Genomic DNA, 16,988 nt, shown 5'->3' with positions numbered 1-16,988 from the left:
GCCGTGATCGTATAGTGGTAAGTACTCTACGTTGTGGTCGCAGCAACCCCGGTTCGAATCCGGGTCACGGCACTGCAATGTAATTTTAGAAGGGTTGTTTTTTGAATGAGTTAAGACTTACTATGCAAGCTAAGAAACTCAGCAACTCTGCCGTTTGACAAAGTTCCCCACCATATCGTAGGTTAATTACTTACACGAAATGATTAATCTGCTGTTTCAGACGTTTTTACCATTTTTAAGCTCCAGAGCCAAATGAGAAATGCAGTGTCCTCGAACGACCAACATTATGAAGAAATAGTATATGATTCTGAATGTTCACTCATATCTCGCGACCCACCTATGACATGTTAATAACCGCTTTGGGTCCCAAATCATAGTTTAAGAATTCATGTCAGAGGTTCTTGAGTTTATTCATCTCGAGACCCAAATGAAAAATGTACTGTTCTCGAATGATCATAGGTACGAAGAAATAGTATGTGATTACCATTGATTACTGATATCTCGCTACCCACCTCTCACCAGTGTTGCCAACTTAGCGACTTTGTCGCTATATTTAGTGAGTATTCAGAAAAAAAGACAAGAATCGACAGAAGAAAGTTCAATTGTAGTTCTAAACATACTTAGGGTGTTTTTTACTCACTTTTTGTCTCTCCCGAGGCGTTATTCCTCTCTCCTACAGCGTCAATCACAATTACATCCACTTGGCCAATTATGAAAATTATGTGATGACGTCATTTAGCGACTTCTAGCTACTTTTAGGACCAGCAATAGCTACTTTCCTTCCTGAGGATTTGGCAACACTGCCTCTCACATGCTCAGGCCCACTTTGCGTCCCAAAACGTAGCTTAAGAAACCCTGTTGCTAGACAATTGAAGGTGTCTGTATCGTTTCCAATATTAGTAAAAGACATCTCTTTTGTGATGTGATTTTGCTAGACAGAGATGTGGGTTAAATTAATGAGACTGGTTTGATTCAAATAGGTGTGGGTGTTCACATCTGCAACAAATATGACATTTATGGGTGCTGTGGCTTAGTTGGTTAAAGTGCCTGTCTAGTAAACAGGAGATCCTGAGTTCAAATCTCAGCAGTACCTTTTTATTGTTCACATTGGTGGAGAAGGTCAGAGGGGAGGGCACTCAGGTTTTCTCACCAATGGGTTTAGAGAATTAGAGATGACGTGAGGAGGATGCAATTGAGATATTCCAATGTCACGGAAAAAGGGCACTTTTTGAATGAGAAAAAACCTACCGACTGCGTAAAGCTCCACTGTTTCTTCAGTTTATTCATTATCGAGACCAAAATGAAAAGAGTTTAGCCAGCTTGGCACATCACTTTCACAGCCTATGTAGGCTTTACAAAGCCAGCTCTTGTAGCCGGCCGTGATCGTATAGTGGTTAGTACTCTGCGTTGTGGTCGCAGCAACCCCGGTTCGAATCCGGGTCACGGCACTGTAATGTAATTTTAGAAGGGTTGTTTTTTGAATGAGTTAAGACTTACTATGCAAGCTAAGAAACTCAGCAACTCTGCCGTTTGACAAAGTTCCCCACCATATCGTAGGTTAATTACTTACACGAAATTATTCATCTGCTGTTTCAGACGTTTTTACCATTTTTAAGCTCCAGAGCCAAATGAGAAATGCAGTGTCCTCGAACGACCAACATTATGAAGAAATAGTATATGATTCTGAATGTTCACTCATATCTCGCGACCCACCTATGACATGTTAATAACCGCTTTGGGTCCCAAATCATAGTTTAAGAATTCATGTCAGAGGTTCTTGAGTTTATTCATCTCGAGACCCAAATGAAAAATGTACTGTTCTCGAATGATCATAGGTACGAAGAAATAGTATGTGATTACCATTGATTACTGATATCTCGCTACCCACCTCTCACCAGTGTTGCCAACTTAGCGACTTTGTCGCTATATTTAGTGAGTATTCAGAAAAAAAGACAAGAATCGACAGAAGAAAGTTCAATTGTAGTTCTAAACATACTTAGGGTGTTTTTTACTCACTTTTTGTCTCTCCCGAGGCGTTATTCCTCTCTCCTACAGCGTCAATCACAATTACATCCACTTGGCCAATTATGAAAATTATGTGATGACGTCATTTAGCGACTTCTAGCTACTTTTAGGACCAGCAATAGCTACTTTCCTTCCTGAGGATTTGGCAACACTGCCTATCACATGCTCAGGCCCACTTTGCGTCCCAAAACGTAGCTTAAGAAACCCTGTTGCTAGACAATTGAAGGTGTCTGTATCGTTTCCAATATTAGTAAAAGACATCTCTTTTGTGATGTGATTTTGCTAGACAGAGATGTGGGTTAAATTAATGAGACTGGTTTGATTCAAATAGGTGTGGGTGTTCACATCTGCAACATATATGACTTTTATGGGTGCTGTGGCTTAGTTGGTTAAAGTGCCTGTCTAGTAAACAGGAGATCCTGAGTTCAAATCTCAGCAGTACCTTTTTATTGTTCACATTGGTGGAGAAGGTCAGAGGGCACTCAGGTTTTCTCACCAATGGGTTTAGAGAATTAGAGATGACGTGAGGAGGATGCAATTGAGATATTCCAATGTCACGGAAAAAGGGCACTTTTTGAATGAGAAAAAACCTACCGACTGCGTAAAGCTCCACTGTTTCTTCAGTTTACTCATTATCGAGACCAAAATGAAAAGAGTTTAGCCAGCTTGTGCACATCACTTTCACAGCCTATGTAGGCTTTACAAAGCCAGCTCTTGTAGCCGGCCGTGATCGTATAGTGGTTAGTACTCTGCGTTGTGGTCGCAGCAACCGCGGTTCGAATCCGGGTCACGGCACTGTAATGTAATTTTAGAAGGGTTGTTTTTTGAATGAGTTAAGACTTACTATGCAAGCTAAGAAACTCAGCAACTCTGCCGTTTGACAAAGTTCCCCACCATATCGTAGGTTAATTACTTACACGAAATTATTCATCTGCTGTTTCAGACGTTTTTACCATTTCTAAGCTCCAGAGCCAAATGAGAAATGCAGTGTCCTCGAACGACCAACATTATGAAGAAATAGTATATGATTCTGAATGTTCACTCATATCTCGCGACCCACCTATGACATGTTAATAACCGCTTTGGGTCCCAAATCATAGTTTAAGAATTCATGTCAGAGGTTCTTGAGTTTATTCATCTCGAGACCCAAATGAAAAATGTACTGTTCTCGAATGATCATAGTTACGAAGAAATAGTATGTGATTACCATTGATTACTGATATCTCGCTACCCACCTCTCACCAGTGTTGCCAACTTAGCGACTTTGTCGCTATATTTAGTGAGTATACAGAAAAAAGACAAGAATCGACAGAAGAAAGTTCAATTGTAGTTCTAAACATACTTCGGGTGTTTTTTACTCACTTTTTGTCTCTCCCGAGACGTTATTCCTCTCTCCTACAGCGTCATTCACAATTACATCCACTTGGCCAATTATGAAAATTATGTGATGACGTCATTTAGCGACTTCTAGCTACTTTTAGGACCAGCAATAGCTACTTTCCTTCCTGAGGATTTGGCAACACTGCCTCTCACATGCTCAGGCCCACTTTGCGTCCCAAAACGTAGCTTAAGAAACCCTGTTGCTAGACAATTGAAGGTGTCTGTATCGTTTCCAATATTACTAAAAGACATCTCTTTTGTGATGTGATTTTGCTAGACAGAGATGTGGGTTAAATTAATGAGACTGGTTTGATTCAAATAGGTGTGGGTGTTCACATCTGCAACATATATGACTTTTATGGGTGCTGTGGCTTAGTTGGTTAAAGTGCCTGTCTAGTAAACAGGAGATCCTGAGTTCAACTCTCAGCAGTACCTTTTTATTGTTCACATTGGTGGAGAAGGTCAGAGGGGAGGGCACTCAGGTTTTCTCACCAATGGGTTTAGAGAATTAGAGATGACGTGAGGAGGATGCAATTGAGATATTCCAATGTCACGGAAAAAGGGCACTTTTTGAATGAGAAAAAACCTACCGACTGCGTAAAGCTCCACTGTTTCTTCAGTTTATTCATTATCGAGACAAAAATGAAAAGAGTTTAGCCAGCTTGTGCACATCACTTTCACAGCCTATGTAGGCTTTACAAAGCCAGCTCTTGTAGCCGGCTGTGATCGTATAGTGGTTAGTACTCTGCGTTGTGGTCGCAGCAACCCCGGTTCGAATCCGGGTCACGGCACTGCAGTGTAATTTTAGAAGGGTTGTTTTTTGAACGAGTTAAGACTTACTATGCAAGCTAAGAAACTCAGCAACTCTGCCGTTTGACAAAGTTCCCCACCATATTGTAGGTTAATTACTTACACGAAATGATTCATCTGCTGTTTCAGACGTTTTTACCATTTTTAAGCTCCAGAGCCAAATGAGAAATGCAGTGTCCTCGAACGACCAACATTATGAAGAAATAGTATATGATTCTGAATGTTCACTCATATCTCGCGACCCACCTATGACATGTTAATAACCGCTTTGGGTCCCAAATCATAGTTTAAGAATTCATGTCAGAGGTTCTTGAGTTTATTCATCTCGAGACCCAAATGAAAAATGTACTGTTCTCGAATGATCATAGTTACGAAGAAATAGTATGTGATTACCATTGATTACTGATATCTCGCTACCCACCTCTCACCAGTGTTGCCAACTTAGCGACTTTGTCGCTATATTTAGTGAGTATTCAGAAAAAAGACAAGAATCGACAGAAGAAAGTTCAATTGTAGTTCTAAACATACTTCGGGTGTTTTTTACTCTCTCCCGAGACGTTATTCCTCTCTCCTACAGCGTCATTCACAATTACATCCACTTGGCCAATTATGAAAATTATGTGATGACGTCATTTAGCGACTTCTAGCTACTTTTAGGACCAGCAATAGCTACTTTCCTTCCTGAGGATTTGGCAACACTGCCTCTCACATGCTCAGGCCCACTTTGCGTCCCAAAACGTAGCTTAAGAAACCCTGTTGCTAGACAATTGAAGGTGTCTGTATCGTTTCCAATATTACTAAAAGACATCTCTTTTGTGATGTGATTTTGCTAGACAGAGATGTGGGTTAAATTAATGAGACTGGTTTGATTCAAATAGGTGTGGGTGTTCACATCTGCAACATATATGACTTTTATGGGTGCTGTGGCTTAGTTGGTTAAAGTGCCTGTCTAGTAAACAGGAGATCCTGAGTTCAACTCTCAGCAGTACCTTTTTATTGTTCACATTGGTGGAGAAGGTCAGAGGGGAGGGCACTCAGGTTTTCTCACCAATGGGTTTAGAGAATTAGAGATGACGTGAGGAGGATGCAATTGAGATATTCCAATGTCACGGAAAAAGGGCACTTTTTGAATGAGAAAAAACCTACCGACTGCGTAAAGCTCCACTGTTTCTTCAGTTTATTCATTATCGAGACAAAAATGAAAAGAGTTTAGCCAGCTTGTGCACATCACTTTCACAGCCTATGTAGGCTTTACAAAGCCAGCTCTTGTAGCCGGCTGTGATCGTATAGTGGTTAGTACTCTGCGTTGTGGTCGCAGCAACCCCGGTTCGAATCCGGGTCACGGCACTGCAGTGTAATTTTAGAAGGGTTGTTTTTTGAACGAGTTAAGACTTACTATGCAAGCTAAGAAACTCAGCAACTCTGCCGTTTGACAAAGTTCCCCACCATATTGTAGGTTAATTACTTACACGAAATGATTCATCTGCTGTTTCAGACGTTTTTACCATTTTTAAGCTCCAGAGCCAAATGAGAAATGCAGTGTCCTCGAACGACCAACATTATGAAGAAATAGTATATGATTCTGAATGTTCACTCATATCTCGCGACCCACCTATGACATGTTAATAACCGCTTTGGGTCCCAAATCATAGTTTAAGAATTCATGTCAGAGGTTCTTGAGTTTATTCATCTCGAGACCCAAATGAAAAATGTACTGTTCTCGAATGATCATAGTTACGAAGAAATAGTATGTGATTACCATTGATTACTGATATCTCGCTACCCACCTCTCACCAGTGTTGCCAACTTAGCGACTTTGTCGCTATATTTAGTGAGTATTCAGAAAAAAGACAAGAATCGACAGAAGAAAGTTCAATTGTAGTTCTAAACATACTTCGGGTGTTTTTTACTCTCTCCCGAGACGTTATTCCTCTCTCCTACAGCGTCATTCACAATTACATCCACTTGGCCAATTATGAAAATTATGTGATGACGTCATTTAGCGACTTCTAGCTACTTTTAGGACCAGCAATAGCTACTTTCCTTCCTGAGGATTTGGCAACACTGCCTCTCACATGCTCAGGCCCACTTTGCGTCCCAAAACGTAGCTTAAGAAACCCTGTTGCTAGACAATTGAAGGTGTCTGTATCGTTTCCAATATTACTAAAAGACATCTCTTTTGTGATGTGATTTTGCTAGACAGAGATGTGGGTTAAATTAATGAGACTGGTTTGATTCAAATAGGTGTGGGTGTTCACATCTGCAACATATATGACTTTTATGGGTGCTGTGGCTTAGTTGGTTAAAGTGCCTGTCTAGTAAACAGGAGATCCTGAGTTCAACTCTCAGCAGTACCTTTTTATTGTTCACATTGGTGGAGAAGGTCAGAGGGGAGGGCACTCAGGTTTTCTCACCAATGGGTTTAGAGAATTAGAGATGACGTGAGGAGGATGCAATTGAGATATTCCAATGTCACGGAAAAAGGGCACTTTTTGAATGAGAAAAAACCTACCGACTGCGTAAAGCTCCACTGTTTCTTCAGTTTATTCATTATCGAGACAAAAATGAAAAGAGTTTAGCCAGCTTGTGCACATCTCTTTCACAGCCTATGTAGGCTTTACAAAGCCAGCTCTTGTAGCCGGCTGTGATCGTATAGTGGTTAGTACTCTGCGTTGTGGTCGCAGCAACCCCGGTTCGAATCCGGGTCACGGCACTGCAGTGTAATTTTAGAAGGGTTGTTTTTTGAACGAGTTAAGACTTACTATGCAAGCTAAGAAACTCAGCAACTCTGCCGTTTGACAAAGTTCCCCACCATATTGTAGGTTAATTACTTACACGAAATGATTCATCTGCTGTTTCAGACGTTTTTACCATTTTTAAGCTCCAGAGCCAAATGAGAAATGCAGTGTCCTCGAACGACCAACATTATGAAGAAATAGTATATGATTCTGAATGTTCACTCATATCTCGCGACCCACCTATGACATGTTAATAACCGCTTTGGGTCCCAAATCATAGTTTAAGAATTCATGTCAGAGGTTCTTGAGTTTATTCATCTCGAGACCCAAATGAAAAATGTACTGTTCTCGAATGATCATAGTTACGAAGAAATAGTATGTGATTACCATTGATTACTGATATCTCGCTACCCACCTCTCACCAGTGTTGCCAACTTAGCGACTTTGTCGCTATATTTAGTGAGTATACAGAAAAAAGACAAGAATCGACAGAAGAAAGTTCAATTGTAGTTCTAAACATACTTCGGGTGTTTTTTACTCACTTTTTGTCTCTCCCGAGACGTTATTCCTCTCTCCTACAGCGTCATTCACAATTACATCCACTTGGCCAATTATGAAAATTATGTGATGACGTCATTTAGCGACTTCTAGCTACTTTTAGGACCAGCAATAGCTACTTTCCTTCCTGAGGATTTGGCAACACTGCCTCTCACATGCTCAGGCCCACTTTGCGTCCCAAAACGTAGCTTAAGAAACCCTGTTGCTAGACAATTGAAGGTGTCTGTATCGTTTCCAATATTACTAAAAGACATCTCTTTTGTGATGTGATTTTGCTAGACAGAGATGTGGGTTAAATTAATGAGACTGGTTTGATTCAAATAGGTGTGGGTGTTCACATCTGCAACATATATGACTTTTATGGGTGCTGTGGCTTAGTTGGTTAAAGTGCCTGTCTAGTAAACAGGAGATCCTGAGTTCAACTCTCAGCAGTACCTTTTTATTGTTCACATTGGTGGAGAAGGTCAGAGGGGAGGGCACTCAGGTTTTCTCACCAATGGGTTTAGAGAATTAGAGATGACGTGAGGAGGATGCAATTGAGATATTCCAATGTCACGGAAAAAGGGCACTTTTTGAATGAGAAAAAACCTACCGACTGCGTAAAGCTCCACTGTTTCTTCAGTTTATTCATTATCGAGACAAAAATGAAAAGAGTTTAGCCAGCTTGTGCACATCACTTTCACAGCCTATGTAGGCTTTACAAAGCCAGCTCTTGTAGCCGGCTGTGATCGTATAGTGGTTAGTACTCTGCGTTGTGGTCGCAGCAACCCCGGTTCGAATCCGGGTCACGGCACTGCAGTGTAATTTTAGAAGGGTTGTTTTTTGAACGAGTTAAGACTTACTATGCAAGCTAAGAAACTCAGCAACTCTGCCGTTTGACAAAGTTCCCCACCATATTGTAGGTTAATTACTTACACGAAATGATTCATCTGCTGTTTCAGACGTTTTTACCATTTTTAAGCTCCAGAGCCAAATGAGAAATGCAGTGTCCTCGAACGACCAACATTATGAAGAAATAGTATATGATTCTGAATGTTCACTCATATCTCGCGACCCACCTATGACATGTTAATAACCGCTTTGGGTCCCAAATCATAGTTTAAGAATTCATGTCAGAGGTTCTTGAGTTTATTCATCTCGAGACCCAAATGAAAAATGTACTGTTCTCGAATGATCATAGTTACGAAGAAATAGTATGTGATTACCATTGATTACTGATATCTCGCTACCCACCTCTCACCAGTGTTGCCAACTTAGCGACTTTGTCGCTATATTTAGTGAGTATTCAGAAAAAAGACAAGAATCGACAGAAGAAAGTTCAATTGTAGTTCTAAACATACTTCGGGTGTTTTTTACTCTCTCCCGAGACGTTATTCCTCTCTCCTACAGCGTCATTCACAATTACATCCACTTGGCCAATTATGAAAATTATGTGATGACGTCATTTAGCGACTTCTAGCTACTTTTAGGACCAGCAATAGCTACTTTCCTTCCTGAGGATTTGGCAACACTGCCTCTCACATGCTCAGGCCCACTTTGCGTCCCAAAACGTAGCTTAAGAAACCCTGTTGCTAGACAATTGAAGGTGTCTGTATCGTTTCCAATATTACTAAAAGACATCTCTTTTGTGATGTGATTTTGCTAGACAGAGATGTGGGTTAAATTAATGAGACTGGTTTGATTCAAATAGGTGTGGGTGTTCACATCTGCAACATATATGACTTTTATGGGTGCTGTGGCTTAGTTGGTTAAAGTGCCTGTCTAGTAAACAGGAGATCCTGAGTTCAACTCTCAGCAGTACCTTTTTATTGTTCACATTGGTGGAGAAGGTCAGAGGGGAGGGCACTCAGGTTTTCTCACCAATGGGTTTAGAGAATTAGAGATGACGTGAGGAGGATGCAATTGAGATATTCCAATGTCACGGAAAAAGGGCACTTTTTGAATGAGAAAAAACCTACCGACTGCGTAAAGCTCCACTGTTTCTTCAGTTTATTCATTATCGAGACAAAAATGAAAAGAGTTTAGCCAGCTTGTGCACATCACTTTCACAGCCTATGTAGGCTTTACAAAGCCAGCTCTTGTAGCCGGCTGTGATCGTATAGTGGTTAGTACTCTGCGTTGTGGTCGCAGCAACCCCGGTTCGAATCCGGGTCACGGCACTGCAGTGTAATTTTAGAAGGGTTGTTTTTTGAACGAGTTAAGACTTACTATGCAAGCTAAGAAACTCAGCAACTCTGCCGTTTGACAAAGTTCCCCACCATATTGTAGGTTAATTACTTACACGAAATGATTCATCTGCTGTTTCAGACGTTTTTACCATTTTTAAGCTCCAGAGCCAAATGAGAAATGCAGTGTCCTCGAACGACCAACATTATGAAGAAATAGTATATGATTCTGAATGTTCACTCATATCTCGCGACCCACCTATGACATGTTAATAACCGCTTTGGGTCCCAAATCATAGTTTAAGAATTCATGTCAGAGGTTCTTGAGTTTATTCATCTCGAGACCCAAATGAAAAATGTACTGTTCTCGAATGATCATAGTTACGAAGAAATAGTATGTGATTACCATTGATTACTGATATCTCGCTACCCACCTCTCACCAGTGTTGCCAACTTAGCGACTTTGTCGCTATATTTAGTGAGTATTCAGAAAAAAGACAAGAATCGACAGAAGAAAGTTCAATTGTAGTTCTAAACATACTTCGGGTGTTTTTTACTCTCTCCCGAGACGTTATTCCTCTCTCCTACAGCGTCATTCACAATTACATCCACTTGGCCAATTATGAAAATTATGTGATGACGTCATTTAGCGACTTCTAGCTACTTTTAGGACCAGCAATAGCTACTTTCCTTCCTGAGGATTTGGCAACACTGCCTCTCACATGCTCAGGCCCACTTTGCGTCCCAAAACGTAGCTTAAGAAACCCTGTTGCTAGACAATTGAAGGTGTCTGTATCGTTTCCAATATTACTAAAAGACATCTCTTTTGTGATGTGATTTTGCTAGACAGAGATGTGGGTTAAATTAATGAGACTGGTTTGATTCAAATAGGTGTGGGTGTTCACATCTGCAACATATATGACTTTTATGGGTGCTGTGGCTTAGTTGGTTAAAGTGCCTGTCTAGTAAACAGGAGATCCTGAGTTCAACTCTCAGCAGTACCTTTTTATTGTTCACATTGGTGGAGAAGGTCAGAGGGGAGGGCACTCAGGTTTTCTCACCAATGGGTTTAGAGAATTAGAGATGACGTGAGGAGGATGCAATTGAGATATTCCAATGTCACGGAAAAAGGGCACTTTTTGAATGAGAAAAAACCTACCGACTGCGTAAAGCTCCACTGTTTCTTCAGTTTATTCATTATCGAGACAAAAATGAAAAGAGTTTAGCCAGCTTGTGCACATCACTTTCACAGCCTATGTAGGCTTTACAAAGCCAGCTCTTGTAGCCGGCTGTGATCGTATAGTGGTTAGTACTCTGCGTTGTGGTCGCAGCAACCCCGGTTCGAATCCGGGTCACGGCACTGCAGTGTAATTTTAGAAGGGTTGTTTTTTGAACGAGTTAAGACTTACTATGCAAGCTAAGAAACTCAGCAACTCTGCCGTTTGACAAAGTTCCCCACCATATTGTAGGTTAATTACTTACACGAAATGATTCATCTGCTGTTTCAGACGTTTTTACCATTTTTAAGCTCCAGAGCCAAATGAGAAATGCAGTGTCCTCGAACGACCAACATTATGAAGAAATAGTATATGATTCTGAATGTTCACTCATATCTCGCGACCCACCTATGACATGTTAATAACCGCTTTGGGTCCCAAATCATAGTTTAAGAATTCATGTCAGAGGTTCTTGAGTTTATTCATCTCGAGACCCAAATGAAAAATGTACTGTTCTCGAATGATCATAGTTACGAAGAAATAGTATGTGATTACCATTGATTACTGATATCTCGCTACCCACCTCTCACCAGTGTTGCCAACTTAGCGACTTTGTCGCTATATTTAGTGAGTATTCAGAAAAAAGACAAGAATCGACAGAAGAAAGTTCAATTGTAGTTCTAAACATACTTCGGGTGTTTTTTACTCACTTTTTGTCTCTCCCGAGACGTTATTCCTCTCTCCTACAGCGTCAATCACAATTACATCCACTTGGCCAATTATGAAAATTATGTGATGACGTCATTTAGCGACTTCTAGCTACTTTTAGGACCAGCAATAGCTACTTTCCTTCCTGAGGATTTGGCAACACTGCCTCTCACATGCTCAGGCCCACTTTGCGTCCCAAAACGTAGCTTAAGAAACCCTGTTGCTAGACAATTGAAGGTGTCTGTATCGTTTCCAATATTACTAAAAGACATCTCTTTTGTGATGTGATTTTGCTAGACAGAGATGTGGGTTAAATTAATGAGACTGGTTTGATTCAAATAGGTGTGGGTGTTCACATCTGCAACATATATGACTTTTATGGGTGCTGTGGCTTAGTTGGTTAAAGTGCCTGTCTAGTAAACAGGAGATCCTGAGTTCAAATCTCAGCAGTACCTTTTTATTGTTCACATTGGTGGAGAAGGTCAGAGGGGAGGGCACTCAGGTTTTCTCACCAATGGGTTTAGAGAATTAGAGATGACGTGAGGAGGATGCAATTGAGATATTCCAATGTCACGGAAAAAGGGCACTTTTTGAATGAGAAAAAACCTACCGACTGCGTAAAGCTCCACTGTTTCTTCAGTTTATTCATTATCGAGACCAAAATGAAAAGAGTTTAGCCAGCTTGTGCACATCACTTTCACAGCCTATGTAGGCTTTACAAAGCCAGCTCTTGTAGCCGGCTGTGATCGTATAGTGGTTAGTACTCTGCGTTGTGGTCGCAGCAACCCCGGTTCGAATCCGGGTCACGGCACTGCAATGTAATTTTAGAAGGGTTGTTTTTTGAACGAGTTAAGACTTACTATGCAAGCTAAGAAACTCAGCAACTCTGCCGTTTGACAAAGTTCCCCACCATATTGTAGGTTAATTACTTACACGAAATGATTCATCTGCTGTTTCAGACGTTTTTACCATTTTTAAGCTCCAGAGCCAAATGAGAAATGCAGTGTCCTCGAACGACCAACATTATGAAGAAATAGTATATGATTCTGAATGTTCACTCATATCTCGCGACCCACCTATGACATGTTAATAACCGCTTTGGGTCCCAAATCATAGTTTAAGAATTCATGTCAGAGGTTCTTGAGTTTATTCATCTCGAGACCCAAATGAAAAATGTACTGTCCTCGAATGATCATAGTTACGAAGAAATAGTATGTGATTACCATTGATTACTGATATCTCGCTACCCACCTCTCACCAGTGTTGCCAACTTAGCGACTTTGTCGCTATATTTAGTGAGTATTCAGAAAAAATACAAGAATCGACAGAAGAAAGTTCAATTGTAGTTCTAAACATACTTAGGGTGTTTTTTACTCACTTTTTGTCTCTCCCGAGGCGTTATTCCTCTCTCCTACAGCGTCAATCACAATTACATCCACTTGGCCAATTATGAAAATTATGTGATGACGTCATTTAGCGACTTCTAGCTACTTTTAGGACCAGCAATAGCTACTTTCCTTCCTGAGGATTTGGCAACACTGCCTCTCACATGCTCAGGCCCACTTTGCGTCCCAAAACGTAGCTTAAGAAACCCTGTTGCTAGACAATTGAAGGTGTCTGTATCGTTTCCAATATTACTAAAAGACATCTCTTTTGTGATGTGATTTTGCTAGACAGAGATGTGGGTTAAATTAATGAGACTGGTTTGATTCAAATAGGTGTGGGTGTTCACATCTGCAACATATATGACTTTTATGGGTGCTGTGGCTTAGTTGGTTAAAGTGCCTGTCTAGTAAACAGGAGATCCTGAGTTCAAATCTCAGCAGTACCTTTTTATTGTTCACATTGGTGGAGAAGGTCAGAGGGGAGGGCACTCAGGTTTTCTCACCAATGGGTTTAGAGAATTAGAGATGACGTGAGGAGGATGCAATTGAGATATTCCAATGTCACGGAAAAAGGGCACTTTTTGAATGAGAAAAAACCTACCGACTGTGTAAAGCTCCACTGTTTCTTCAGTTTATTCATTATCGAGACCAAAATGAAAAGAGTTTAGCCAGCTTGTGCACATCACTTTCACAGCCTATGTAGGCTTTACAAAGCCAGCTCTTGTAGCCGGCCGTGATCGTATAGTGGTTAGTACTCTGCGTTGTGGTCGCAGCAACCCCGGTTCGAATGCGGGTCACGGCACTGTAATGTAATTTTAGAAGGGTTGTTTTTTGAATGAGTTAAGACTTACTATGCAAGCTAAGAAACTCAGCAACTCTGCCGTTTGACAAAGTTCCCCACCATATCGTAGGTTAATTACTTACACGAAATGATTCATCTGCTGTTTCAGACGTTTTTAAAATTTTTAAGCTCCAGAGCCAAATGAGAAATGCAGTGTCCTCGAACGACCAACATTATGAAGAAATAGTATATGATTCTGAATGTTCACTCATATCTCGCGACCCACCTATGACATGTTAATAACCGCTTTGGGTCCCAAATCATAGTTTAAGAATTCATGTCAGAGGTTCTTGAGTTTATTCATCTCGAGACCCAAATGAAAAATGTACTGTTCTCGAATGATCATAGGTACGAAGAAATAGTATGTGATTATCATTGATTACTGATATCTCGCTACCCACCTCTCACCAGTGTTGCCAACTTAGCGACTTTGTCGCTATATTTAGTGAGTATTCAGAAAAAAGACAAGAATCGACAGAAGAAAGTTCAATTGTAGTTCTAAACATACTTAGGGTGTTTTTTACTCACTTTTTGTCTCTCCCGAGACGTTATTCCTCTCTCCTACAGCGTCAATCACAATTACATCCACTTGGCCAATTATGAAAATTATGTGATGACGTCATTTAGCGACTTCTAGCTACTTTTAGGACCAGCAATAGCTACTTTCCTTCCTGAGGATTTGGCAACACTGCCTCTCACATGCTCAGGCCCACTTTGCGTCCCAAAACGTAGCTTAAGAAACCCTGTTGCTAGACAATTGAAGTTGTCTGTATCGTTTCCAATATTACTAAAAGACATCTCTTTTGTGATGTGATTTTGCTAGACAGAGATGTGGGTTAAATTAATGAGACTGGTTTGATTCAAATAGGTGTGGGTGTTCACATCTGCAACATATATGACTTTTATGGGTGCTGTGGCTTAGTTGGTTAAAGTGCCTGTCTAGTAAACAGGAGATCCTGAGTTCAAATCTCAGCAGTACCTTTTTATTGTTCACATTGGTGGAGAAGGTCAGAGGGGAGGGCACTCAGGTTTTCTCACCAATGGGTTTAGAGAATTAGAGATGACGTGAGGAGGATGCAATTGAGATATTCCAATGTCACGGAAAAAGGGCACTTTTTGAATGAGAAAAAACCTACCGACTGTGTAAAGCTCCACTGTTTCTTCAGTTTATTCATTATCGAGACCAAAATGAAAAGAGTTTAGCCAGCTTGTGCACATCACTTTCACAGCCTATGTAGGCTTTACAAAGCCAGCTCTTGTAGCCGGCTGTGATCGTATAGTGGTTAGTACTCTGCGTTGTGGTCGCAGCAACCCCGGTTCGAATCCGGGTCACGGCACTGCAATGTAATTTTAGAAGGGTTGTTTTTTGAACGAGTTAAGACTTACTATGCAAGCTAAGAAACTCAGCAACTCTGCCGTTTGACAAAGTTCCCCACCATATTGTAGGTTAATTACTTACACGAAATGATTCATCTGCTGTTTCAGACGTTTTTACCATTTTTAAGCTCCAGAGCCAAATGAGAAATGCAGTGTCCTCGAACGACCAACATTATGAAGAAATAGTATATGATTCTGAATGTTCACTCATATCTCGCGACCCACCTATGACATGTTAATAACCGCTTTGGGTCCCAAATCATAGTTTAAGAATTCATGTCAGAGGTTCTTGAGTTTATTCATCTCGAGACCCAAATGAAAAATGTACTGTCCTCGAATGATCATAGTTACGAAGAAATAGTATGTGATTACCATTGATTACTGATATCTCGCTACCCACCTCTCACCAGTGTTGCCAACTTAGCGACTTTGTCGCTATATTTAGTGAGTATTCAGAAAAAAGACAAGAATCGACAGAAGAAAGTTCAATTGTAGTTCTAAACATACTTAGGGTGTTTTTTACTCACTTTTTGTCTCTCCCGAGGCGTTATTCCTCTCTCCTACAGCGTCAATCACAATTACATCCACTTGGCCAATTATGAAAATTATGTGATGACGTCATTTAGCGACTTCTAGCTACTTTTAGGACCAGCAATAGCTACTTTCCTTCCTGAGGATTTGGCAACACTGCCTCTCACATGCTCAGGCCCACTTTGCGTCCCAAAACGTAGCTTAAGAAACCCTGTTGCTAGACAATTGAAGGTGTCTGTATCGTTTCCAATATTAGTAAAAGACATCTCTTTTGTGATGTGATTTTGCTATACAGAGATGTGGGTTAAATTAATGAGACTGGTTTGATTCAAATAGGTGTGGGTGTTCACATCTGCAACATATATGACTTTTATGGGTGCTGTGGCTTAGTTGGTTAAAGTACCTGTCTAGTAAACAGGAGATCCTGAGTTCAAATCTCAGCAGTACCTTTTTATTGTTCACATTAGTGGAGAAGGTCAGAGGGGAGGGCACTCAGGTTTTCTCACCAATGGGTTTAGAGAATTAGAGATGACGTGAGGAGGATGCAATTGAGATATTCCAATGTCACGGAAAAAGGGCACTTTTTGAATGAGAAAAAACCTACCGACTGTGTAAAGCTCCACTGTTTCTTCAGTTTATTCATTATCGAGACCAAAATGAAAAGAGTTTAGCCAGCTTGTGCACATCACTTTCACAGCCTATGTAGGCTTTACAAAGCCAGCTCTTGTAGCCGGCCGTGATCGTATAGTGGTTAGTACTCTGCGTTGTGGTCGCAGCAACCCCGGTTCGAATCTGGGTCACTGCACTGCAATGTAATTTTAGAAGGGTTGTTTTTTGAATGAGTTAAGACTTGCTATGCAAGCTAAGAAACTCAGCAACTCTGCCGTTTGACAAAGTTCCCCACCATATTGTAGGTTAATTACTTACACGAAATCATTCATCTGCTGTTTCAGACGTTTTTACCATTTTTAAGCTCGAGAGCCAAATGAGAAATGCAGTGTCCTCGAACGACCAACATTATGAAGAAATAGTATATGATTCTGAATGTTCACTCATATCTCGCGACCCACCTATGACATGTTAATAACCGCTTTGGGTCCCAAATCATAGTTTAAGAATTCATGTCAGAGGTTCTTGAGTTTATTCATCTCGAGACCCAAATGAAAAATGTACTGTCCTCGAATGATCATAGTTACAAAGAAATAGTATGTGATTACCATTGATTACTGATATCTCGCTACCCACCTCTCACC

At 40.7% G+C, this 16,988-nt stretch overlaps 1 non-coding gene across 1 annotated transcript; it reads left to right on the top strand.

The window, feature by feature from the left end:
* Positions 1 to 1,376: 1,376 nt before the first annotated feature.
* trnah-gug (transfer RNA histidin (anticodon GUG)) lies at positions 1,377 to 1,448 on the top strand. Its single transcript has one exon. It is a non-coding gene; the product is annotated as a tRNA-His (tRNA).
* Positions 1,449 to 16,988: the final 15,540 nt, after the last annotated feature.

Source organism: Oncorhynchus mykiss, chromosome 16, assembly GCF_057628025.1.
Source record: "Oncorhynchus mykiss isolate SJ-2025 chromosome 16, ASM5762802v1, whole genome shotgun sequence".
In the NCBI taxonomy this organism is placed as follows: domain Eukaryota; kingdom Metazoa; phylum Chordata; class Actinopteri; order Salmoniformes; family Salmonidae; genus Oncorhynchus; species Oncorhynchus mykiss.
This window is presented reverse-complemented; position numbering and strand designations above follow the sequence as displayed.